The sequence below is a fragment of the Schistocerca serialis genome, chromosome 4 (genome assembly GCF_023864345.2).
Source record: "Schistocerca serialis cubense isolate TAMUIC-IGC-003099 chromosome 4, iqSchSeri2.2, whole genome shotgun sequence".
Classification (NCBI taxonomy): Eukaryota; Metazoa; Arthropoda; class Insecta; order Orthoptera; family Acrididae; genus Schistocerca; species Schistocerca serialis.
This window is the reverse complement of record NC_064641.1, coordinates 37,937,865-37,963,744: the sequence shown is the minus strand read 5'-3', so window position 1 is coordinate 37,963,744 and position 25,880 is coordinate 37,937,865. Positions and strand designations below refer to the sequence as shown.

At 38.0% G+C, this 25,880-nt stretch overlaps 1 protein-coding gene across 3 annotated transcripts in view; it reads left to right on the top strand.

Moving 5' to 3' along the window:
- Positions 1–15,806: 15,806 nt before the first annotated feature.
- The window catches only part of LOC126473598 (WASH complex subunit 5), a 180,042-nt gene continuing 169,968 nt past the window's right edge, over positions 15,807–25,880 (top strand). For 2 of the 3 annotated variants that reach the window (XM_050100747.1, XM_050100746.1), the window contains exon 1: positions 15,807–16,047. The gene's annotated coding sequence lies outside the window, so the exon portion shown is untranslated. Of the gene's footprint in view, positions 16,048–16,068; positions 16,167–25,880 lie in introns of those variants that run through there. The other variant, XM_050100749.1, reaches the window with a different exon arrangement.

The following is a 25,880-nucleotide window of genomic DNA, read 5'->3' as shown; positions in this document are numbered from 1 at the left end:
CCGTTTGTAGATGATACTGTCAGTGGTTATTTTACCAGATCAACAAACTGAAAAGACAACTAAACCCCGCAAAGTGCCATAAGTATCGTCAAATATGGAAAGCTCTTACTCACGCTGCTCTCCTACCAAGAACAGGAGCTTGAACATTAGACTGTGAAACTAACCTGCGACCCATCAATATATCAATGCGTACCCTACATAATGTCAAATACTTACAGACTCCTACTCAATTACTGTGCTCCCCCACCGAAGACAGGAGTTTAATATTAGTGTGTGAAACCGAGCTCCAACCCAGCTATATATCACCACGTACTGTGTCAATGGAGTAAACATACAACTCATATCCTCCGCTGAACAAAATCATCCCTTTTACATCAGAGCACCCTCAGCGGACCGAAGTCACACTCAGAACTGTTCTACAAATTCGCGGTCGTCAGCCCTCAGCACAAACACGTTACTGTTTCTGCTTCTTGCTTGCTCGCTTTTCTATGCACATCTCCAGACTTGGGGATTACAAGAACACACGTATTTTCACCATAATATTGTACCATTTTCGCACTACTTCTCGATATCAAGCACTAGGCAGCATCCTACCGATCACTAGCGCAACATAATTCCCAAGATATAGCCTGGAAATTATTTCTCTACAAACCCCAAACATTAGCGAGGTGCAATGTGCTGTAAACCACCGAGTAACTAGAAACAAATAGAGGAAATTGATATTTCCACTCTCGAACACTGAAGTCGGCTATGTAACACATTCCAAATCATTCTTATGATTCACAAGCCAACTAAAGTCTTTCCCATATCTAGGGAAAAGGCAAATGCGTCTTCCACACACCACAATTGATCTTATCTCAACTAGATAAAGATGCGAAATCTGCAGAAGCAGTCAACTGAACAATTTACATGGGAGGGAATAATGGTCCAGTGCAAATGCACCATCTTCTCAAATTTCCATTGATCACGAAAGCTGCCCAACTCATACTAATAATTAGTTCGCTATTCGGTCGTCTAGAGGATGGGAAAGTAAACTCAGATACATTCCTATGCTCCAACAGGCCTCTGCATTCGGACGGCTGCTGCTGTTAACAGGAAATGTGAATCATTCCCACCACAGGCCATGCATGCACGGAATCAATCTAGAAAACCGGTCACATATATGTTTTATCATTATACTTACAATTAAATTTTACGACTGTGCTCTCATTGAATGGCATTCGACAATGAGCCAAGTATCAGAAATACACCCTGCTTTTGGCAGTGGCTATAGAAATAGAAATTCCTGCCATTTTCTTAGCTTAGTAGAGATAAACGCGGTGTGATGCATTATCCTGTTGGAATTTGAACTTGACGCCATTTTTCTGGGTGAGATGGCGGTCGGGTGACTGCGGTTAGTCCAAGTGTCCTCTCTTTACAGCAATTTTCTTAGATTGGTAGTGAAACCCCAAGTGACCTTTCTTTACTGCCAAAATTCAAACTTGGCACCAGTTTGTAGGAAGAGGTGGCAGTCGGGTGACGTAGACTTGTGGAGTTAGGCCAAGTGACCTATCTTCCTGCGATTTTATTAGGTTGGTAGTGAAACTACAAGTGACCTTTGTTTACTGCCAAAATTGAAACCTGGCACCAGTTCATAGGAGGAAGTGGCGGTTAGGTGACTTGCGGTAGTGGAGGTAGCCCAAGTGAGCTATCTTCCCGCGATTTTCTTTGCTTACTAGAGATAACCCAGGTGTGGTGCATTATTGTATCGGAACGACAGATTAGACACCGTAGGAGGTGGTGTCTTCATTGCAGTTGACAAATATATTGTGTCTACTGAGGTCGAAGTAGAGTGTGATTGTGAAGTTATCTGGACACGTTTAACAGGGCTAGGGGAAATAAAGTTAATTGTTGGGTGATATTACTGGCAAACAGGTTCCACCGTGACAGTTCTAGAATTATTCAAAGGGAGTCTACATTCTGTATCGCAGGAGTACCCGGATCATGCTATATTAGTCGGAGGCGACTTCAACCTATCTAGTATAGACTGGGATGTCTGTGGATTCATTACAAGTGGTACAGACAAGCCATCATGTGAATTACTTTTGAACACATCATCCGAAAACTGTCTTGAGCAGATAAATCGACAGCTAACGCGTAATGGAAATATTTTAGATCTGGTAGGCACAAACAGAGCAGACCTTATCGACGGTGTCAGTGTTGAGACAGGGATTAGTGATCATGATGTTGTCATTACCACCATGGTTACGAAAGTTAAAAAGTCGGTCAAGAAGGCTACGAAAGTATTCTCACTAGAAAGAGCAGATAAGTGGTTTTTAGCTTCCCACTTAGTAAATGAATAAATTTCATTTACTTCCAGTATGATAGACATAGAAGAATTATGGGCAAATTTTAAACACATTGTAAATCACGCATTGGACAAGTATGTGCCGAAAAAGTGGGTTGTGGACAGAAAAGACCCACGTTGGTTTAACAGTGCAATTCGGAGAATGCTCAGGAAGCAAAGACAGTTGCACTTGCGGTACAAGCAAGATTGGGAGAATGTGGACAGGCAAAAGTTAGTAGAGATTCGTGCTGCTGTAAAAAGAGTGATGCGCGAAGCATTCAACCACTACCACCGTCATACCTTAGCAAAAGATCTTGCTGAAAACCCAAGGAAATTCTGGTCTTACGTAAAATCGGTAAGTGGGTCGAAGGCTTCCATCCAGTCATTCACTGATTAGTCTGGCCTGGCAATGGAAGACAGCAAAACGAAAGTTGAAATTTTAAATTTAGCATTTGAGAAATCTTTCATGCAGGAGGATCGTACAAACATACCGCCGTTTGAGTCTTGTACAGATTCCCGTCTGGAGGACATAGTGATAGACATCCCTGGGGTTGTGACACAGCTGAATGGGTTGAAAAAAAAAAATAAATCGCCAGGTCCTGATGGAATTCCAATTCGGTTTTACAGAAAGTACTCTACTACATTGGCTCCTCACTTAGCTTGCATTTATCGCGAATCTCTTGCCCAACGTAAAGTCCCAAGCGACTGAAAAAAGCGTTGGTGACACCTGTATATAAGAAGGGTAGAAGGACGGATCCTCAAAATTACATACCAATCTCCTTAACATCGGTTTGTTGCAGGATTCTCGAACATATTCTCAGTTCGAATATAATTTTCTTGAGACAGAGAAGTTGCTGTCCATGCATCCGTACGGCTTTAGAAAGCATCGCTCCTGTGAAAGGCAACTCGCCCTTTATTCGCATGATATCTTGCAAACCATGGATGAAGGGTAGCAGACGGATGCCAAATGCCTTGACTTCAGGAAAGCGTTTGACTCGGTGCCCCACTGCAGACTCCTAGCTAATGTACGAGCAAGTGGGATTGGTTCCCAAATATGTGAGTGGCTCGAAGACTTCTTAAGTAATAGAACCCAGTACGTTGTCTTCGATGGTGAGTGTTCATTGGAGGTGAGGGTATCATCTGGAGTGCCCCAGGGAAGTGTGGTAGGTCTGCTGTTGTTTTCTATCTACATAAATGATCTTTTGGATAGGATGGATAGCAATGTGCTGCTGTTTGCCGATGATGCTGTGGTGTATGGGAAGGTGTCGTCGCTGAGTGACTGTAGGAGGATACAAGATGACTTGGACAGGATTAGTGATTGGTGTAAAGAATGGCAGCTAACTCTAAATATAGATAAATGTAAATTAATGCAGATGAATAGGAAAAAGAATCCCATAATGTTTGAATACTCCATTAGTAGTGTAGCACTTGACACAGTCACGTTGATTAAATATTTAGGCGTAACATTGCAGAGCGATATGAAGAGGGACAAGCATGTAATGGCAGTTGTGGGGAAGGCTGATAGTCGTCTTCGGTTCATTGCTAGAATTTTTGGAAGATGTGGTTCATCTGTAAAGGAGACCATTTATAAAACACTAACATGGCCTATTCTTGAGTACTGCCGAGCGTTTGGGATCCCTATCAGGTTCGATTGAGGGAGGACATAGAAGCAATTCAGAGGCGGGCTGCCAGATTTGTTACTGGTAGGTTTGATCATCAGGCGAATGTTACGGAAGTACTTCAGGAGCTCGGGTGGGAATCTCTAGAGGAAAGGAGGCATTCTTTTAGTGAATCGCTACTGAGAAAATTTAGAGAACCAGCATTTGAGGCTGACTGCAGTACCAACTCACACCACAAAGATAAGATAAGAGAGATTAGCTCTCGTACAGAGGCATATAGGCAGTCATTTTTCCCTCGTTCTGCTTGGGAGTGGAACAGGGAGAGAAGATGCTAGTTGTGGTACAGGGTACCCTCCGCCACGCACCGTATGGTGGATTGCGGAGTATGTATGTAGATGTAGATGTAGAATTTGAATGTCCAGCCATTTTTCTTGGGGAGGGGGTGTGGCTCTTTCCCGACAAAATACGCCATCTTGAATGACGTCATGGCCGCAATTTTTGCTGGCGTCATGCGCAGTTGCCAAGTCTACACGACGCCATCTTTGATGACGTCATCGCCGCCATCTTGGATATATCTGGCAACAATGCAGAGTGTTCTAGAACTGCCCTTTCCCCAATACTTGGCCATGATTTTTCTAATTGAGGGCTGCATCTTGAATTTCATTTTCTGAGGAGATGCTCTCTGGGTCATAATGGTGTACCCATATTCCGTCTCCTGCCACAACTGAATAGAGAAAGGCGTCACCGTCATTCTCGTAAGGCAAGAGGAGTTCCTGGCAAATTTCAAGTCTGTGTGCTTTCATTTCAGGAGTCAGCATCCAGGGTACCCATTGTGCACAGATCTTCCGATAGCCCAGCAAGGCAATAATGTGATCCACATGTTCTTGTGAAATGCTTGCAATTTCTCTTTGAGTGATACAACGATCGTCCTGAATCAGTCTGTCAACTCGTTGGTTGCTGTCACAGGATGTCCAACTCTTTGTTTGTCACGCAGGTCAGATGGTTCTGCCTCAACATCTTTAAACTTACTCGCCCAGCGACGCACAGTACTCACATCAAAACAATTACCATAAACTGCTTTCATTCTCTGATGAATCTCCTTTGGTGTGACACCTTCTGCTGCCAAGAATCCGACGACTACACATTGCTTAAATCGCATTGACCAACCGTCTGCGCATGTTTCCATACTTTACACTGTAACAACACAACCATTCAGTGCTAAGGCTTGCTGCCAAATGCAGTTGCAAACAAGAGGCTACGGAACAAGCTACTACCTGCTGTGTACAAATGCTGCCAACCATTGATGAGTTACTAAGGTGGAGGCACTTCTTTTCAGTCAACCTTCGTATGTAATTGAGAGCAGAAAAAAAGAAAAAATTGTTGAAAAGTATGGAGTAGGCTTTCACAGCTGGGATTAGCTCCAACTAAAACTTCTCTCCTCTCAGTCCATTGTTAATATGTGAAACTTCTCCTAATGTTTCGTCTCCGACAGAGGGAGATGAAGTGGTGCAGTGCATTGTTGGATGTGACAGACAAGAACTGACAAGAAACATCGTGGCAGATTAAAACTGTGTGCCAGACCGAGACTCGAACTCGGGACCTTTGCCTTTTGTGGGCAAGAGCTCCACCGATTGAGTCACCCAAGCATGACTCACGACCCTTCCTCACATCTTTAATTCTGCCAGTACCTCGTCTCCTACCTTTCAAACTTCACAGAAGCTCTCCTGCGAACCTTGCAGAACTAGCACTTCTGGAAGAAAGGACTGACAGTACTGTAATAGTAGCAGAATAGTTATAATTTGTAAAAGGTGTTATTTTTACTTATAATAGAAACAGTTTCTAATTATTATTACTATAGTTGTTATTAATTGAAGAAATAGTTACGTGAATGTAAAAATGTGATGGAAGGTAGTATTGTGTAGGTGGTAATAATGTAAATTGCATAATTTGTCTAAGAAGCAATACAACCTGTGTTCAAATTACAGGTAATAGGTTTAAATGTATGTAAGAGACAAAGAAATGTTTTGTTCTTTGGAGTTCAATAAACTATGTTATTAGCATCATCTGTAATTGCAGAGAATCCTTGTTGTCAATAATTATTAATTATGTACGGCAGTTAATTACATGCACGTTGTGGGCAACAGGAGCAATTTTCAATACTTTGACCAGTGCGATCTGTTCGTAAATGGGCTCTCTTTAAAAGATCCAAATGCAGTATTTAGAAAATGGAACAGGAACTTGCAGGGAACTCATATGGAATGGGATCCAATTTAGCAGGTGAAAAGTGTAAATAATAAATGTAACATTTTCTTTATCAATTTTTTTACCCTATGTGAAGCAGTTTTTCCAAAGCGATCTTTAATAATTATGTCATTAAATGTTTACAGTCAACAGGAATCAGAACATTCAATAAAATAAAGAGCCTCCAGAAACCCTATGGATAAGTTACGTTACAAGGACGACTCTAATATATATATATATATATATATATATGGGGCCCAAAAGATGTGGCCACACTTTGATATTTACTATCTTTGGAACAAAATGATGTATTGTTGCAATTTGGCATGGTAGCACACTCCATAGTTTTTTCAATCTTGGCATGCGTTTTCCTGCAGATGACAGTGCAGCAATGAATGAAGTAAGACTGTCGTTTGAGCAGTGCAAGGCCATATTGAATTGATACTGGACGTATAAGAACAGGATGGAGGTACAATGACAATGGCATAACATTCTCAAAACTCATTCACCAACACGTACAACAGTTTATCGTAGTCAGGATAAATTTGAAGCAGATGGTACTGTTCAGGATGTGCGTAAGGAAAAGTCTGGCGAACCAAAAATATCAACAAGTCCAGCTTCCATCACTGCTGTGATGCAACATTTCACTATGTTACCTCAAAAATCTGTGAAGCAGTTGAAGCAGAGTGTACGTGAAAGCGGGGTAAGCTGATCAACCACATGATGACTTCTGAAGGTTGCAAAGTGGAAAGTGTACATTCCGAGATCACTGCACGCTATGAATGAGAATGTGTCGGATTGAAGAATGGAGTACTGTGGTTGGTTTGAAGGCATGCTGTGCAGGGATGAACAGTGTAGAGGGATTGTTATCTGCTCTGATGTGGCTATTGAACAGTACTGTAACCACCACAACTGTGTGGACTGGGTACCTGAAGATCCTCACATTCACATGGACAAAAATATTAATCTACCAGGTGTTAATGTATGGTGTGGTCTGTCATCATGCAGTTTGATTGACCCATTCTTTGAAGGTGCCATAACTGGGCCCTCTGTGTGTATATGAATGTACTTTTCAGAGGATAATTTAATCTATTCATCGATTCAAGAATAAAAAGCAATATTCTGGATTGATTTATTTTTGGGTGTGGCAAAGGCTTTATACAAAAAAGTTACGAGAGTCATTAGTTAACAGCTATTCATGCTGTGAGTCATCTCTGTAGCTGAGCAACCAGCATAGATGGCTGTCATGCAGAGGACCTGGGTCTGATTTTCAGTGCTGCACCAAGGACTTTTCCTTGGTGGGCTAACAAGTATGGGGTGCATTCAGTGTCATGTTGCCAACTGAGGCGCTGCTTGATTGAGACGTAGCGGCTCCATGGTCTGGAAAGTCGGTAAAACGGCCTGGAGAGCCGTGTGTTGACTGCATGCCCACCATACCGCATCATGCTAGAAGGTGCGAAGTACACTAGCAGTTGTATCAAGGGGTATGTAGTTTGATGTATAAATGTCAATGAGATGAGGTGAATTGTGGAATCTTGATCTTTCGATGTACTGTCGTCCTCCCTTTTGGATAAGATGATGTTGGTAACTTTCAGGAAAGGTCCATTTATGTGCAATAGAATAAAATCAGTTTTATCATGCCTTGTGTGTATTGTCTTCATTTATTGAAAAGTATCATCAGCAGCATGAAATTATACATATCTATGTATATACTATTTTGATTAACATGTTAGATATTGATGTGTAAGAGCGACACCTTACAGGGAACTCATATTGAATGAGATTCAGTGTATCAAGTGAAAGGTATGAACAATAAATTTAACGTTTTCCTAAGTCCATTTCTTGCCCCATTTGAAGCAGTTTTTCCAAAGTGAACTTAAAAAATTATTTCATTAAGTATTTACAATCGACTGTAATCAGAAAATCCAACAAAACAAGACACCATATGGATAAGTTAAACTATCTGGAACACATTAATATGCTAAACAGTATGATTAAATACAGTATTTTCGTAAAGTCTGAAATGGACAGCTCAAAGAATGAAGTAAGAACTTTTTCGAAAATAATAAAAAGCGAGATTGGTAGGCGCAATGGACAAAAGAGAAATGTACTTTAATCGCAGAAAGGCAGCGGCAGTATCATCTATTCTTCACATTTGCAGTAATCGTTTTACAACAGCAGCTGTTCGGATTGGTTGTAAGGAATTTGTTACTAAGGCGATTTGTCTCCAGCAAAAGCTATAGACAACACAATTAACCAGATTTGTGTAATCCTAATAACTTTAAACGAATTAGAAAAATGTATCAGAAAAATTAAAAATCGAAATCCCACTGGTGTGAACAATTTATCTAACAAAGTTTTGAAGCACTACTGTACATTCATAAGTCAAGTATCATCTATTCAATGAATCGAGCAACTGAAATACAGCCAGATGGGGTGGGCGAGCGGTTCTAGGCTCTACAGCCTGGAACTGCATGAGCGCTATGATCACAGGTTCGAATCCTGCCCCGGGCATGGATGTGTGTGATGTCCTTTGGTTAGTTAGGTGTAAGTAGTTCTAAGTTCTAGGGGACTGATGACCTCAGAAGTTAGGTCCCATTAAGAGCCATTTGAACCATTTTGAACTGAAATACCCTCTCATAAAATCACTTTACAAGAGAAGTAACAAAACAAAGGTCTTCAAATTTTGTCCAGTTACACCAGTGACGAACATTTCTAAATTTTTTGAAAAGCTCGTGTACAATAGATTTATGGAATATCTTATCGCAGCATGCTCAACAAAAACCGATTTGAATTTCAAAAAGTTATTGCAACTGAAGTGACTGTGTTCTCATTAGAAAATGAAGTTTAGAGTCCCTCAACAATAGCATGACACTAATGGAAATATTTTGTCACCTCTCTACCCTGTTCGACAGTATGAACCACAACATGTTATGTCATGGAAATGTAGCTTAAATTGTATTTAAATAACGGGAACACAAGGTGTTTCTAAACACCAGACCAGCACCCTCTGGCACTAACTTTTCCACATTTTTATAAAATAATAATCTGCTTATCTGTACAAGCGAAAACACACACTTAGCGCTATTTACTGAAGACACTATCTTTCTAACTGATAGGTTCCCTCAACAACAGTCTGAACAGCCCTAGCACCACTACTTTTGTAAAGATTATGGACTAATTTGGATCAAACAGTCTTTCTCCGAGTGTCAACAGGAATAGATCTATACAATTTTGCACAATAAAGGAAATTACAAGATAATGTGACCACAAAATGAAAAGATGAAGATTCTTGGGTCTAAATATCGACAGCAGGTTCAGCTGGAGAGTACGCATATAGTTAGAGACAGTACAGTACAGTTTCTATTCATATGGCTGTGTCTAACAGCTAAGAAAAAAGCGTAATATACCTGCAGGGAATTATTCGAAAAGGCGGGGATACTCACTGTGCCTTGACAGGATATTTTCGCAGTATAAAACTTCTTTAGTATTATCGCTTTTAGAGTTTCTCCAAACAAGAATTCCATACTGTAAGTAATCATATAGTTCAAAAAGAGAATGGTACGCTGTACACAGAAGTTTCTTGTTAGCATAATTTGCAAGCCATTTCATGATAAATATTACAGTGCTTGACTTAGAGCAGATATTGTCTATATTGGAGCTTATTGTCAAAAATATTTCACAAAAAACTTCTAGAGGTCACTTCTTCCTCTCTTGCTTCGTTTATGAATATTTCTATGTGACCATTCTTTTCTTGATTCTGTCTGAGCAGCTGTATCATGTCATCTGTTGAAATAACAATATTTCCTGAATTTTTTTACATTTATTGTATCATGTAGCCAGTGTACAGTATTTTTATATCCTTCTCAGTGACTTCTATATTGCTTATAAAGAGGTTGAAATAAGTGTTCTAAGTACAGATGCTTGAGGTATATTGTACTTAAAACCACTGATTTGATATATGCCTCCTGATTCTACAATCACAAACTGCTTGCTGTTACCACCATATCATTTTATCCATTGCGTTGCGTTTCCACATAAGCCATAGTGTGTGGCGGTAGGTGGAATAATCGAATTTTTTTTGTATTTATGCTGTTTGCTGTTCTCAACACTGGCTCTCTAACTACAATATTGGCAACCAGAAAGTGATTAGCAAAACGTGAAACCTGTAATTAGAATTCCTAGTGCCCACTTCATCTGAGAAATACATTTATAGCTACAGCTTATAGCTCAGAGGAATTAGGAGATTGTCTAGGATTCATAATCAAAAATTATTCTCTCTAAAACGTTCACTATATTCCGAAAGTTACAGACCAAAAAGAATCCACACAATCCAACTACCAGAGCAGTTCAGAGTCTAATGCGCTGATGCCACTATAACTGTTCAAATTAAATGTTTAAGTGAATGCTCGCCATAATTTGATGATAATGTTCATCAAACACCACGCTAATAATGGTAGAATGTCTGTCCTGCGGCGGCACGTGAAAATACGACATACACAAAATAAAGATAGATCATTAACGTCATCCCAAAATTAACACTTCACTCAAAAACGATTTCATGGTTACACGAATCCCGAGTAACTTATTACTGCATCCGAGGCTGTTTATATCAACGATACCAACGCGACGCGACTCCCGGCACAGGTGGTGCACTAATCAGCGTCTGGAGAGAACTCGGGCCTTCCTCTTCTCGAGCAGCGTTCTTACATATAAAGCCGCGGTGCGGACGGCTATGGGAACACCTGTTCAAATCTGCTCTCCCGACTAGCCACTGGGCTAGTAATGCACCACTTTAAGTTATCGAATAAATCATTGCTTAATTTGCTGATGGCCGATGAAGCTCTCAATTTAAATGTGCAATCAGCACACAGGTAAGTAATCATAATAAAAGTCTGACGTGACTACGTCAAATATTTTGGGCGAGATAATTAATTTAATTACACTACATGCAGTAGACGAGCTCTGAACTTGCCCTTTGGAGATACGCTATCGCTATAGTTTTATAGTAATTCAGTTGAAACTTCTCACATCTTTATGATTATAGCGGATCTCCCTTCTGCTTAAACTTAAACATCCTAGCTTTATTTATTCGCCTACTTAATCTATCTTGCTCTCTTAATTTTTAAGATAAAAACCAGAAAATCATGAATTTCAACTAAAATTTTAATTTGTGAGATCCACAATACTGTTTCTACTAAATTATTATGCAAAAGGAATCTAAATATAAATTTTTAAGTTTCTAGCTCTTTTCTGTTGCGCCAATGATTTTTACAGAAAAACATCCCAATTTCGAAAATGGTTAAAGTTATTGAACTGATATCCAACACATATTGATTTTGTATTACTCCTGACATGCTAGAAACTTTTCAGGTTATTTACTTCATTTTAAAGTATTGCGCAATGTTTATGACGTCAGAGCTAGTTACAGCGCACTGGCTGGCACACAATGGAAAGACTGATGTGAATTTTATAAGGCGTGAGTATGCTGCTTCCCTACAATAGCTATAAGGTTTTCAGTTGATGCCGCTTGGATGGTTATGTGAAAAGCTTTACACAAATCCAGAAACGTAGCAGATACCAAGTTTATTTTGTCTAACGCATCTATAACATATTCTGTTAGGTTTTTCTGTGGAGTTCCCTTTCTGGAAACCAAGCTGTACAGTAACTAGAACATTATGATTCTCTAGGAATGTGATCAACCTACTACACATAATCATCTCCAGAATGTTTGCGAAACCAGGTATTAAAGAGACTGGTCTCTACTTATATGGGTCATTTGTCGCCCTTCTTGCATATTGGTATTACATTGCTTTTTTCTTTTTTTTTAAAAAAAATACTCTCCTTTGAATCTGCAGTTTGCTGTATTCAACCAACACAACAAGCGTTCAGTTATTTCTTATTTTAACGTTTTGTTTCCAGGTATTCTGCCGAATTGTTTTTTCCGTTATATGCTGAATATTTTGATGACTGATCCAGCTGATCACATCTACCTCACACTCTGCAAACATCTGCAAAGTATATGGCAGAATGTATGTCCGACTGTATAAGTTTTTAGGGTTTCATCCCGTTCAATTACGTGTGAAGTGCAGGAAGCATAATTGTTTTAATGCCTATGTGCATACCGTAATTAATCTAATCTTGTCGCCAAGATCGCTATCTGAGCAATACGTAGGGGGTTGCCATATATTCATGGAGTCATAATTTAAAGCTGGATCTTGAAACTTTGTAAGAAGACTTTCTCAGGATAGTTTGCATTAGTTTGCATCTATCTTCAACAATCTTCCAGTTGTATTTCTTCAGCATCTCTGTGACACTATCCCTTGCATCAAACAATCCTGTATTGCCCTTCTCTGTATATGTTTAATATCTCCTGTTAGTCCTGGTTGGTGTGGGTCCCACACATTTGAGCTTTATTCTAGAATGAATTGCACGGGTGACTTGTAAGCGATCTCCTTTGTACACTCATTGCATTTCCCCAGTATTCTACCAATAAGCCGAAGTCTGCCACTTGCTTCTGTGTACTCGCTGCCTGGATTCCAACTAGAATGTGAACTGTTGTCTCACGATGCTGTTTGTAGCTGAGCAGCTAGCAGACATAACAGGAAATCTCTCAGCACCTGAAGAGGAAAAAAATATTGTGTATAAAATGGAAACAACAACTCAGTAGGTCACCAGGATGCACACACTGCTTATCATTTGTGTCAAGAAAACATGTGCAATCACATTTCTTATTTTGAAATTTGGATTTCGCAGGAAAGTTCGCGTCTATTTTTAAGAGTCCATTTGTTCTAGTTTATCAGCATCTCTCAAGTATGGTCTCCTGTAGGACAAACAAATCTTTGTAATAGTAGTAGTAGTAGTAGCTTTATTCATCTGCAGATGTCTTTTTACAAGGATATAGGACATGTCAAAGTATGTACAAATTAGATCAATTTAAAATAAGCTAATTCGTATACCCATATATTTACAGACTTTTAGTTAGAGACAATAATTAGATTTACTCCTGGTATACAATACTTCTTTTTTACAAATAACGAATTTACTAATGTAATGACACATTGTGCACTCATATCTCACTATCAGTCACTGCACACACTATACACACATTGATTTATAACACTTCACTCACTACACACACACACACACACACACACACACACACACACACACACACACACACACACACACACACTGGTGGTCTCTGGGGCATTTCCTGTACCGCAACTTCTCGTTTGTTATCCTGGAAAACTGAGTCAGCATCCCTCCATAAGGAGTGAGATGTTGAGCTCAGAAAGAGGAAGAGGTGTTAGTCTTGTGCTATGCATAGCTCAGGGGTAAGTATTTCTAGAAAGGAAAAACAGAAGGAAAAACATAAAGTGGGGTTGTTATGTGGAATGTTGGATATTTTATAATCTTTATTATTATTATTAATTTGTATAACATTTTTTATCAAACCCCTACTCTGTTTTAGCTAAGTAATCATTCAATGTATAAAATGTATTGCAAAACAGGGACTTTTTAGCTGCCTTTTTAAATAAGTGTATTTTTGCAATTTCTTTAATCTCTTTTGGTAATTTATTGTACAGTTTTATTCCTTGGTAGAAAATGCTGTTTTGAGTTTTATTTTTATTTTTTCTTGGGAAACGTAAGTTGAGCCTATCTCTTGTTGCATGGTCATGGACAGAGCTGTTTACGCAGTAATTACCATTGTTATTTTTGATGTGTACAAATGACTGGTAAAGGTATTCACATGGAGAAGTTAAAATCCCCAGTGTTCTGAACACATCTTTACAATGAGCTCGACTAGTATTTCTGGTTATCATTCTTATGGCTCTTTTCTGGAGTTTGAAAATTGTATTTATATTTTGTGCATTTGCTCCCCAAAAAAGAATTCCATAGATAAGAATTGAGTGTGCATATGAATAATATGTAACTAGAAGAGACTGCATGTTACACACTGATGATAGTATTCGAAGGGCACAACATGCTGATGACATTCTGTTTGCAAGTGCCTTTGTGTGTTCACACCATTTCAACTGAAAATGGTTCAAATGGCTTTGAGCACTATGCGACTTAACTTCTGAGGACATCAGTCGCCTAGAACTTAGAACTACTTAAACCTAACTAACCTAAGGACATCACAAACATCCACGCCCGAGGCAGGATTCGAACCTGCGACCGTAGCGTCACTCGGTTCCAGACTGTAGCCCCTAGAACCGCACGGTTACTCCGGCCGGGCCATTTCAACTGAGAATCAATATTCATTCCTAGAAATTTTGCATTTGTTACACAGTCTAGAGAGGTGCCATCTACATTTAATTTAACATTGCCATTTTTCCTCTTCAAACTGAAATTCATGGCATTAACTTTCTTTATGTTCAATGTCACTTTGTTACTTATTAACCAATCATAAACTTCCTTGTGAGTTTCATTTGCATTCTCGGCAAGGAGTTCTCTTGTTTTCTCAGTGACTATAATATTGCTGTCACCAGCCAAGAGGATTTTTCACCATGAGTAACACTGCTGGGAAAGACATTGATGTATATCAGGAACAGTATTGGTCCTAATATGCTATATTGCGGAACCCCTATATTAATGTATTTTGGTACTGATTAGTGCTTTACCAAATGTTTAGATCTATTTGAAGTTTGTGTTATCTCTACTGTTTCTACCCTATCTGTTAGGTAAGATCTAAACCAGTTGTTAGCTACCTCTCTTACTCCTAATGCTTCTAATTTATTTAATAGAATCTTGTGGTAGACTGTTTCAACCGCCTTAGAAATATCCAAAAATATGCCTGTGACACACTCATCTCTATTAAGATCATCAAGTACAACTTATGTAAATTCTACTATGGCTGACTCCGTATTTTTGCCACTTTGGAAACCAAACTGTGATTCGCTCAACAGATTGTATTGATTCGTATAATTCATTATTCTGTCTGTCATAATAACTTCTATTATTTTTGAGAATGCTGACAACACAGAAATGGGACAGTAATTTTCTATGTCTTCTGCATTACCTTTTTTAAGCAAAGGTACAATTCCTGCCTGTTTGAACTGCTTTGGAAATATCCCTGATGTGAAGGATTCATTTATTATATATATTAAGTGGCCTTGTATAATCCCTGTGAATTGTTTCGGTACACACGTTGGTACTTCATGTAAGCCTACTGACTTTTTATTTCTTAATTTTTGAATTGTTTTACTGACTTCATTCTCTGTGGTTGGGAGTAACATCATTGTATTTAGTGCAACATTATTTACAGGTGTTATATTTGCTTGGCGGAATGTTTGCTGTAACTTCTCTGCAATACTTAAAAAATGCTCGTTTACATAGTTTGCTAAGATGTGTGGATCATGTATTACTTTATACCCAGTATACGCCATCGATTTCTCTTCTTCGTCATATTTGGTAACTATACAGCAAGTAGTTGTTACATGTGACATGTTCTATATCTGAGTAATGCAGTTCCAAGGAACAGATCCAAGGAACAAGAAATGAATAAAATAAAATATAAGTAATCGCTATACGCTCTCTCTATCGCTTCCTCCAGAATATCGATACATACAAGTCGATCAAGTTCTCGTTCGATATGAATTTCACGTTTGTTTATTTAGTTGACATGTGACAGCAAAATATATTCTTTTCCGTGTTTGTATGTTTATGCAGTATTTATGTTTCATGCACTGGAGTTTTGTGACAGATGAAATAAAATTTTCCGAAATTATGACAATGATAATTACAGTTTAGTCATCGTTTTGTATACTTACAATGTGATTAATGAATGCACCAAACAAAAACGAGCAGAAAGGAAGTCACACTCCAGACAACATTAAATATTATCGTAGGCGAATGGTGAGTTGCGAATATGAATATTTGATGGATAGGTTAAGAGAGGGAAACAATTTGTTTAATGGATAAATGATATGCCGACCGGCTTGTTCTGTATGTGTGGCGGAATGTTACATTAATGAGTTAGTTTCTTTGCTTTCTGTTGTCATTACGTTAAAACAGTTTGCATTAATTCAAGAGTAGCGGAGAGTTAATTTGTTTCTAAATGTCGAAAATTAGAACCAAGTATTACTTGCGGATTTAAAGGTCTTTCCGGTTAAATCCACACTAGATGACTAACTTGGACTAGATCATCTACCGGTTCTATAGGTTTTTTTGTGTTTTGAATTTCTCCTAGTACGCCCAGAATTGCATGTTTCATGGGCACTCTGTCGATTAATTCACATAAAATTATAAGGATTACATGGGTATGTGTAACACTATACCAGCCTCTTTTTGTAGGAATCTGTTGATCGCAATGTATTAGAAATTGATATTTCTCACGGAAAAATCTCCATATCTCCTTTTTAACCGAGAAACGGCAGAGTGGGCTGGACAGCTGAACTCAATCCGTAACCACGTATTTCCTTCCCGCCCAAAATATTATGAGTGACAAATTTTAAAATTTCTCTCCACACTCCTTCGTAACACATCATGTAAACTTGCTTCAACTTGAGGGCTACATATTCTAATCATATTCAGGAAGCGATTCGATGTTTAATACGTCATGTGCTTTAGCCTTTGTAACCCTTTGCTTTACGATTATGTATCCCGAATATGTTTGAGCTTCCAAAATTTCTTCGCTGTATCACAATCTGCTTCTTATTTATCATTAAATTACACATCCATTTGGAATTCACTTTACACCATGCTGTGCGAATGTTTCCCTGTATTTGTCGCAAGGAATCTGCTCATGACCTGTTAGCACATAATAATGAAACACCCTTTACTCCCTCACTCTGCAGCTATCGATGTATGTTACCATAAGGTACAAGAAGATTCAGATGTGAACTATGTTGTTTTTCATAGAAATTTTTATTCAGTGCAAGAAAATCACAGCCACATTAAGTGTGAAATGGTATAATAAAAATTGAGCTATTGTATGGCTTAATCTCAAAATTGTGATGGGGCTTTCTGAAACAAATCGGAAAAAATATTTGTTCATTCCACATACATGTCAGGGACTAGTGTAGCAGGGGATACAACCCGTCGGCTTTGGACAATGACGTCACAAGTCGCCAAACGACAAGCGATTCTTCTTAATGTTGTAGCTCGCTTCAGAAGATAAATTATTTTAAAAAACTGTTTTGAACTTCAGTAGCTGGTAAGTGTTTTTTGGCTTTTTAAAAAAAAATCTCACGAGATAGAATAAACAGATCCACTTTATTAAGCAATCAGTAAAAAAACGAAACTGAAACATAACAGCAAAAGCGAAAATGGTAAACTGCTCTCTGGCGACTTGTGACGTCATTGTCCAAAGCTGACGGGTTGTATCCCCTGCTACACTAGACCCATGACGGTTATACTAGAATTGAATGGAAGGCATGATTTACTGTGCACCGTCTGACATACATTTACTGTAGAAGCTAGTGGATTACGTATAGTTGTATGCATATAGGTTACAGAAATTGTTTAGAAGGGAGAACTTTTGTAATATTCTTCATAGGTAATACTCCTGTTTGTGATTGTGTGGTATTCTAGTACTGTTCTAAATTAAGGAATGCATAAGGGGCAGATAGAGTTATAGCACACTAAAGTTAGGTACAGTCTAATTTTTGTTCTTCAAAAAAATATAATTTAAGGTAATTACACGAGTTTATTCTGTGAAAAAATATACGTATCGGTATTGGGGAGCGCACACAATTGAATAATTAACTGATTTGCACTAAGTTGCACTAGATCATTTATAGCAATAACACACACAGTCAGACACAGAACCACACAGATACCCAAACGCACACTCCTGTGGTGATGGAAAGCCTTGCGTAGCCACAGGAGCCTACGTTTTGGTACCATTGTGGTTGTGTGGTGAGTGTGTATTCTATTGTTAGGATAAGAACTAGTGCTCAAAGCTAGTGTGAGTGCTGTTTTGTCCACTGTAGATGAGTGGTTGCCTTTCCCTTATTTTACATACATACACTATGTGATGAAAAGTATCTCAACACCCCCAAATTCATATGTTTTTCATATTAGGTGCAGTGTGCTGCCAGGTACTCCGTATCAGCGACCTCAGTAGTCATTAGACATCGTGAGAGAGCAGAATGAGGCGCTCCGCAGAACTCGCAGACTTTGAATGTGGTCAGGGATTGTGTGTCACTTATGCGATATGTCTGTACATGAGATTTCCACGCTCGTAAACATCCTAATGTGATAGTGATAGTGAAATGGAAACGTGAAGGGACATGTACAGGGTCAATCCATATGAAGTGATCCAGTGATGGTTGCTTGACCATTTTTAAATATTTTAATTTTTTTATATGTGATTGCCCTATATTTGAGAAGTTCAAAACAGTTTTTTAAAATAATTTATCTTGCACCTTGACTGGATGGTGGCCATTTTTATTTGTAGGCCCGCGACGATTTTTCAGTCTGGAGACATTATCGAAAATTTTGATAGCTCTGCACTGGGTTAAGTTACAACATTGCAATTGACATGATTGTTTTTAGAAAAGTGTCCTCTACAACATTGTCTATTACACAAAATACCCTAAATTCAAAAATAACTGCTGAAAATGTCCTCCAAAGTTGCGTATCCAAATTCTCAAAAATCCACTTTTTAGGCCCAAAAATAACAAACAAGGTGTGATTTATGAGAGTCTATTTTTTTCCTATAGTTAGATAACATACAGTACTAGCCTCATATAGAGCAAGAATACTTAGAAATGTTTTCTTAATTTTTTATGAATTTTTGAAATTTGAAAACTTTCATTTTTTTGTAAAGTTTGGGGTTGGTTATATCAGGTGGGACTGAATGTAAAAATATGATTTTTGCACAGTTTGTACACCTATATGATAGCAATGTACTGTAAAAATTTCAACATTGATAACTGACTGTGAACAAAGATATGAATTTTTGAAAATGCGGATATAATTCACATTACTCTACAACTGATCTTAGGGCTGTTGCCTATTTAAGTGGTTTATTGTTTCTTTGTAATAAAATTTAATTGTGACATATTTAGTTAACACCATCACCCAATATTCATCTAGTTTATTTATTTTTAATAATGCAATATTAAACAATAGGAGCTTTTGCTTTTGTTCTATGGTAATAAAAATACCCATGTACGTTTAGGTTTATTGTCAATAAAGAAGTACATTATTGCTGGATGTGGCATTGTGGAAGTACAGTATTGCTGGGTGTGGCGTTGTTATAGTCAGTATGTTCTGAAACCTCTGTTAAAGTGCTTTGTTCTGTGTGTAATTTGTAATTAATTTTGAGAGATTAACTGGAATGCAATAACATGGATGAACAGTGCTCTGTTGGATGGATAGCAAGTGAAGTGAGTCACAAAACAGTTTACGGTTCAGTTTCAAAATACTTGAAAAATGTCAATGACTTTGATGAAGTTCGACAAACTTTGTTTAAATTCCGAGTAAGTTCTTCTGTAACATCAGTGTGTGAGTATCATGAGAAGAAATATATTCTGAAGTACAATCACATTTTTGGAAGTAAGTGCTGTGATCTACTTAAAGTTCATAAAAAGCCTATTACTAAAGGTTTGAGGGAAATAAAACTTGAACATTTTTCCTTGTTATGTGAGAGTGAAACAGCTTCTCAAGTGAAACGTAATGTGATTCCTGGAAATTCTCTGTGCCCAAATTGTTACTCAAAAATATTTGTTGTGAAAATCCAGAGCCAGAATCATGTAACCTTGTTAATGACACCTATATTCCTACTGAGGAACCTGTTAGCATATTGGATTTTGCTTGTTCTAAGTTGATGTATCTCCTGCATTGAAAATAATAAAATTAAGTAACAGAAAAAGAAAAGCAGCTATTGAAAATAAGGTTCAACAATTTTCAGACAAAATTAGAAAAGATTTGGAATCGTGCTTTAATAATACAGATACTGTACCAACATTATTTCTAAAGAAGAAGGAAACCTACCACCAGCATCATCTGACACTGAATATTTGAGCTTAATAGAGAAATTAAAATTAAATGTTCAATGACATCTAAAGAGGAAAAAGTTAAAATTTTAAGTTTGCTCCCTGACTCATGGTCAAGAGAAAAAATAGTTCATGAATTCAATGTTTCTCATTGTTTGGTTAAACTAACCCGAAAATTAGTGAAAGAGAAAGGAATTCTTCCAGTTTTAGGAAAGAAGAAAGGAGTAGGTATAAGTGAAGATTAGATTTTAGATTATATTAGATTAAGTATTCATTCCATAGACCCATAAAAAGAGGGATTCATCCTGGGTGTGGAATATGTCAGACACACACATTACAAAAATGTAATAAGAATAACTTGAGTTTCATTAATTTTAATCATCCTCAGTCAGTAAACAGTAAAATTATGTACATGAATTAAATTTAAACTTCTAATATTTACAGGTTTAATACTTACATCTGCTTTCATTAAATCCATCATTCAAACATTTGCTAGTTTCTTGGCTATTACAACCGAAACAATTAAAAAGATCCAGCAATTTTTTTGAAGATTATGAAAATAGTAGAATGTGCCCAGGTTGCAAAGATAGCAAAAGAGTTGTTATAAATGGAGTTAAAGTAATAAAGCAGAAACGACCAATGCTGTCAAATTGAAATGAACTTTATGTAGCTTTCAAAAATTCTCATCCTGAATGCAAAATTGGAAGGTCAAAATTTTGTGACCTCTGTCTGAAGTGGTGTATTTTGGCTGGATCCTCAGGGACACACTCCGTATGTGTTTGTTTATATCATCAAAATGTCAAACTGATGATTGCGGGTGCATAACTCAGTGATCGTAACTACAAACAGTTACTAGATTTAATGGTTTGTGACACTAACAGTTATGACTGCATGATGAGTTTGTGTAATAAATGCCCTGGTAAGGAAAACATTATTGAACTGTTTCACGAATATGATGAGGAAATGCCAGACAGTATTACCTTCAAATAGTGGGTCACAACTGACAGGGCAGAAATGATAACAGTGGTTAAATCTCAGGAAGAGTACTTGGAATCTTTAATTGATAACTTAACAAAACCTCAAAAGTCACCACTGTGTTTCTAAATCCAAAGTAAGTTTTTAAAGGACAAAAAAGCACAACTTCATGAAACTGAGTGCAAAGTGCTAGCTGATTTTGCAGAAAATTTTACATTTGTGATTGAGAATGCAATACAAGGGTACTACTGGGCCAATGACCAGGCAACAGTGCATCCATTTATTCTCTACTTTAAAAATGAGAAAGATGAAGTTTGCAGTTCTTAAATTTGCAATCTAAGCAACTACTTGGAGCACAACACTTTGGCTGTACACGTGTTTCAAAAGTATGTAATAAATTACATAAAAGAAAATTTTCCCTAGGTTGAGAAGCTGGTATACTTTTCAGATGGAAGTGGTAGTCAGTATAAGAACAAAAAGAATTTTTTAAATTTGTGCACCCACAAAGTAGACTTTGGGTTGGAGGCTGAATGGCACTTTTTGCATCTTGCCATGGTAAAAATGCATGTAATGGAATAGGAGGTACAACAAAACATGAAGTAAATAAAACCAGCCTACAAAGGCCAACTGCAGACCAAATGCTCACAGTACAGGATATATAAGTCTTTTGCAAGGATAATATTAAAGGCATTACATATTTTCTGATCAAGAAAGAAGAAGTGGTTCTGCATATGAAAACACCACCTCAAACCAGGTTTGAAAACTGTATAGCTATAAACGGAAGAAGGCATTTTCACAAATTCCTTGACATTGCAGAAAACTTAGTTTGATGCTATGTACCGTAACACGAGAAACCGAAATTTATGGGGTTCATTGTGTCAGTAAAATCACATCTCTGTCTTTAACGTTGAATGACATAGCGGCATGTGCGAATGATGGACAGTGGTGGCTTGCAGAGGTTGAAAGAATAAGTTTGGAGAACAATGATGTTTTTGTGCATTTTTATTACCATTCTGGTCCAAGAACGTCATTCAAGAAATCTACGAGTGATAAAGTTTGGATACCAATGAAAAATGTTTTAAGGAATCTTTCAGTGCTTGAACTTACCACAGCAACTGAGAGGTCTTATTCTATATCAAAGAAGCTGTCTGAAGAAATAAGTATTCTTAGCATTCACCACCAGTTTTGGGAACACTCGCATCTCAAAGGATGTTAACTGAAAATATTTATTTATAGTAGCCTATGTCAAAATAATATAAATGTTACTTTCAGAAATGCTTCCACTTTTTGTGTATAATTCAGTACCTTACTTCAATAATAATTGATTATGTCCTGCCAATATCACATATGAATAGGCTACAGCCATAAGATCAGTTGTAGAGTAATGTGAAGTATCTCCTCATTTTCAAAAATTCATATCTTTGTTCACAGTCGGATATCAATGTTGAAATTTTTACAGTATGTTGCTATCATATAGGTGTACAAACAGTGCAAAAATCATATTTGTATATTCAGTCCCACCGGCCGGTGTGGCCAAGTGGTTCTAGGCACTTCAGTCTGGAACCGCGCGACCGCTACGGTCGCAGGTTCGAATCCTGCCTCAGGCATGGATGTGTGTGATGTCCTTAGGTTAGTTAGGTTTAAGTAGTTCTAAGTTCTAGGGGACTGATAACCTCAGATGTTAAGTCCCATAGTGCTCAGGGCCATTTTATTCAGCCCCACCTGAGATAACTAACCCCATACTTTACAAAAAATGAAAATTTTCAAATTTCAAAACTTCATGAAGAATTAAGGAAACATTTGTAAGTGTTCTTGCTGTATATGAGACTAGTAGTGTATGATATCTAACTATAGGAAAAAAATAGACTCTCATAAATTACTCCTTGTTTGTTATTTTTGGGCCTAAAAAGTGGATTTTTGAAAATTTGGTTACCAAACTATGGAGGTCGTTTTGACCAGTTATGTTTTAATTTAGGGTATTTTGTGTAATAGACAATGTTGTAGAGGACTCTTTTCTAAAAACAATCATGTCAATTGCAATGTTGTAACTTAACCCAGTGCAGAGATATTCACATTTGTGCTAACGTCACTAAACTGAAACATCGTCACACGTTTACAAACTAAAACGGCCGCCATTCCGTAAAGGTGAAAGGTAAAATTTTTCTAACAACTGTTTTGAACTTCACAAATATAGGGTAATCACATATAAAAAAATTAAAATATTTAAAAATGGTCAAGCGACCAACTTAATTTTTATTGGGCCACTACATTTGGATTGACCCTACAGCACAAAAGTGAACAGGCCAACCTTGTCTGTTGACTGACAGAGACTGCCAACAGTTGAAGAGGGTCATAATGTGTAATAGGCAGACATCTATCCAGACCATCACACGGGAATTCCAAACTGCATCAGGATCCACAGCAAGTACCATGACAGTCAGGTGGGAGGTGAGAAAACTTGGATTTCATGGTTGAGTGTATGGTCATAAGCCACACAATAGGCCGGAAAATGCCAAATGACACCTCACTTGCTGTAAGGAGCATAAACATCGGACGATTGAACAGGAAAATAACACTGTGTGGAGTGATGAATCACGGTACACAATGTGGCAATCCGATAGCAGGGTGTGGATATGGCAAATACCCGATGAATATCATCTGCCAGCATGTGTAGTGCCAACAGTAAAATTCAGAGGCGGTGGTGTTATGGTGTAGTTGTGTTTTTCGTGGAAGGGCTTCCACCCCTTGTTGTTTTGTGTGGCACTATCACAGCATAGGCCTACATTGATGTTTTAAGCACCTTCTTGCTTCCCCCTGTTGAAGAGAAATTCGGGGATGGCGATTTCATCTTTCAACATGATCAAGCACATGTTCATAACACATGGCCTGTGGTGGAGTGGTTACATGACAATAACATCCCTGTAATGGCCTGGCCTGCACAAAGTCTTGACCTGAATCCATAGCACACCTGTGGGATGTCTTGGAACACCGACTTCATGCCAGGCCTCACCGACCAACATCGATACCTCTCCTCAGTGCAGCACTCCAGGAAGAATGGGCTGCCATTCCCCAAGAAACCTTCCAGCACCTGATTGAACGTGTGCCTGTGTGAGGGGAAGCTGTCATCAAGGCCAAGGGTGGGCCAACACCATATTGAATTCCAGCATTACCGATGGAGGGCGCCATGAACTTGTAAGTCATTTTCAACCAGGTGTCCGGATATTTTTGATCACATAGTGTAGTGCTCTGTAAATGCCACAATTAACAATTAAAATTTTACCCCGCAGTAATGTTGAATTTCATGGTTTAATAAACATTTTGCGATTATTCTCAGTGGGTTTCATAGCTATAATTGGTGTATCATCTGAAAATTAACAGGATTAATGCATAAGATGAAAACTTATTGGGGAATCCATTTTATAAATATACAGACTCAGAAAATCAGCTTTGAAGTTTTAATAATTTAAGGGATTACAGAAGTGTGTGAAACCACCTGACACATTCCACATCACTATGAAGCGTCGTATTCATGATCTATGGAACAAGTACTAATCTAATCTAATCTAATCTGCTTTGACCCATGACATTATCAATGTGGTGGAAATGCCTATTCTTCTTCTTCTTCTTGGTTGGCTCTACAATCCTCGAAGAACCTTGGCCTCGTGTATCACCTGCCTCCATTCTTCTCTGTCCATCGCCTTCCTTCTCCAATTTCTTATTCCCATCACCTTTAGATCTTCTTCCATATCGTGCAGCCACCTTTTCCCGTCAGCTTTTCCCATGAAAACTTTCTTGACACTCTGATTTTTTGGCTTTCTCTGTACGTGTCCTGCCCATCTTAATCTTCCTTGCTTAATTTTAACAACAATATCCATCTGTCCAAAATGTGTTTGTAGTTCTACATTTGTCCTTACTTTCCAGTCATCTTCCTCTCTCACTGCTCCAAATATCCTCCTAAGTATCTTTCTTTCGCATCTCAGTAACCAGTTCTCCTCCTTGAATGTCAATACCCAGCCTTCTGATCCATATATTACTATAGGTCGTAATATGGTTGTGTATATTTTGATTTTTGTATTCCTACTAACATTCCTGGAATTAAATACATTCTGCAAGGCAAAATAGCAACGATTTCAACTCGCTATCCTTTCTTGAATTTCTACTGCTACTTTATTGTTCTCCATTATTACAGAACCTGAATATTTAAACGTTTTCACACTTTCACAGAATTCCATTGTCCATTTATATTGGGGTTGCCCATCACTATATACTTTGTTTTGTTTACGTTTACTTCTAAACCTACTTCTCTTGCTGCTTCCTCTAACACACCGTAGTTCCCCTTTAGTGCCCTTACATTCCTTGCCATTAATGCTATGTCATCCGCATATGCTACCACTTGAACTTGCTGATTAAGTATTGTTCCTCCTGGGTTTATCGGCATTTGCCGCATCACCTTTTCTAAAACTCAATTAAATAGCATTGTAGAGATCACATCTCCCTGTCGTAGCCCCGTCCGTACTTGGAATTCACCAGACAGTTCTTGCTCTGTTCTTACTTTACACACTGTTGCTTTCATTGTCATTTCTGTTAAATTGACCAGTTTAAGTCAGATTCTAAATTCTTTCGTGATCTGTATAATTTTCTTCCTGTGTAGGCTGTTGTACGCTTGCTTAAAATGAATGTACAATTGATGTAGTTGCTTGTCATACTCATAAAACTTCTCTAGCACTTGTCTTAATAAAAATATCTGATCCATCGTGGATCTGTTCCTCC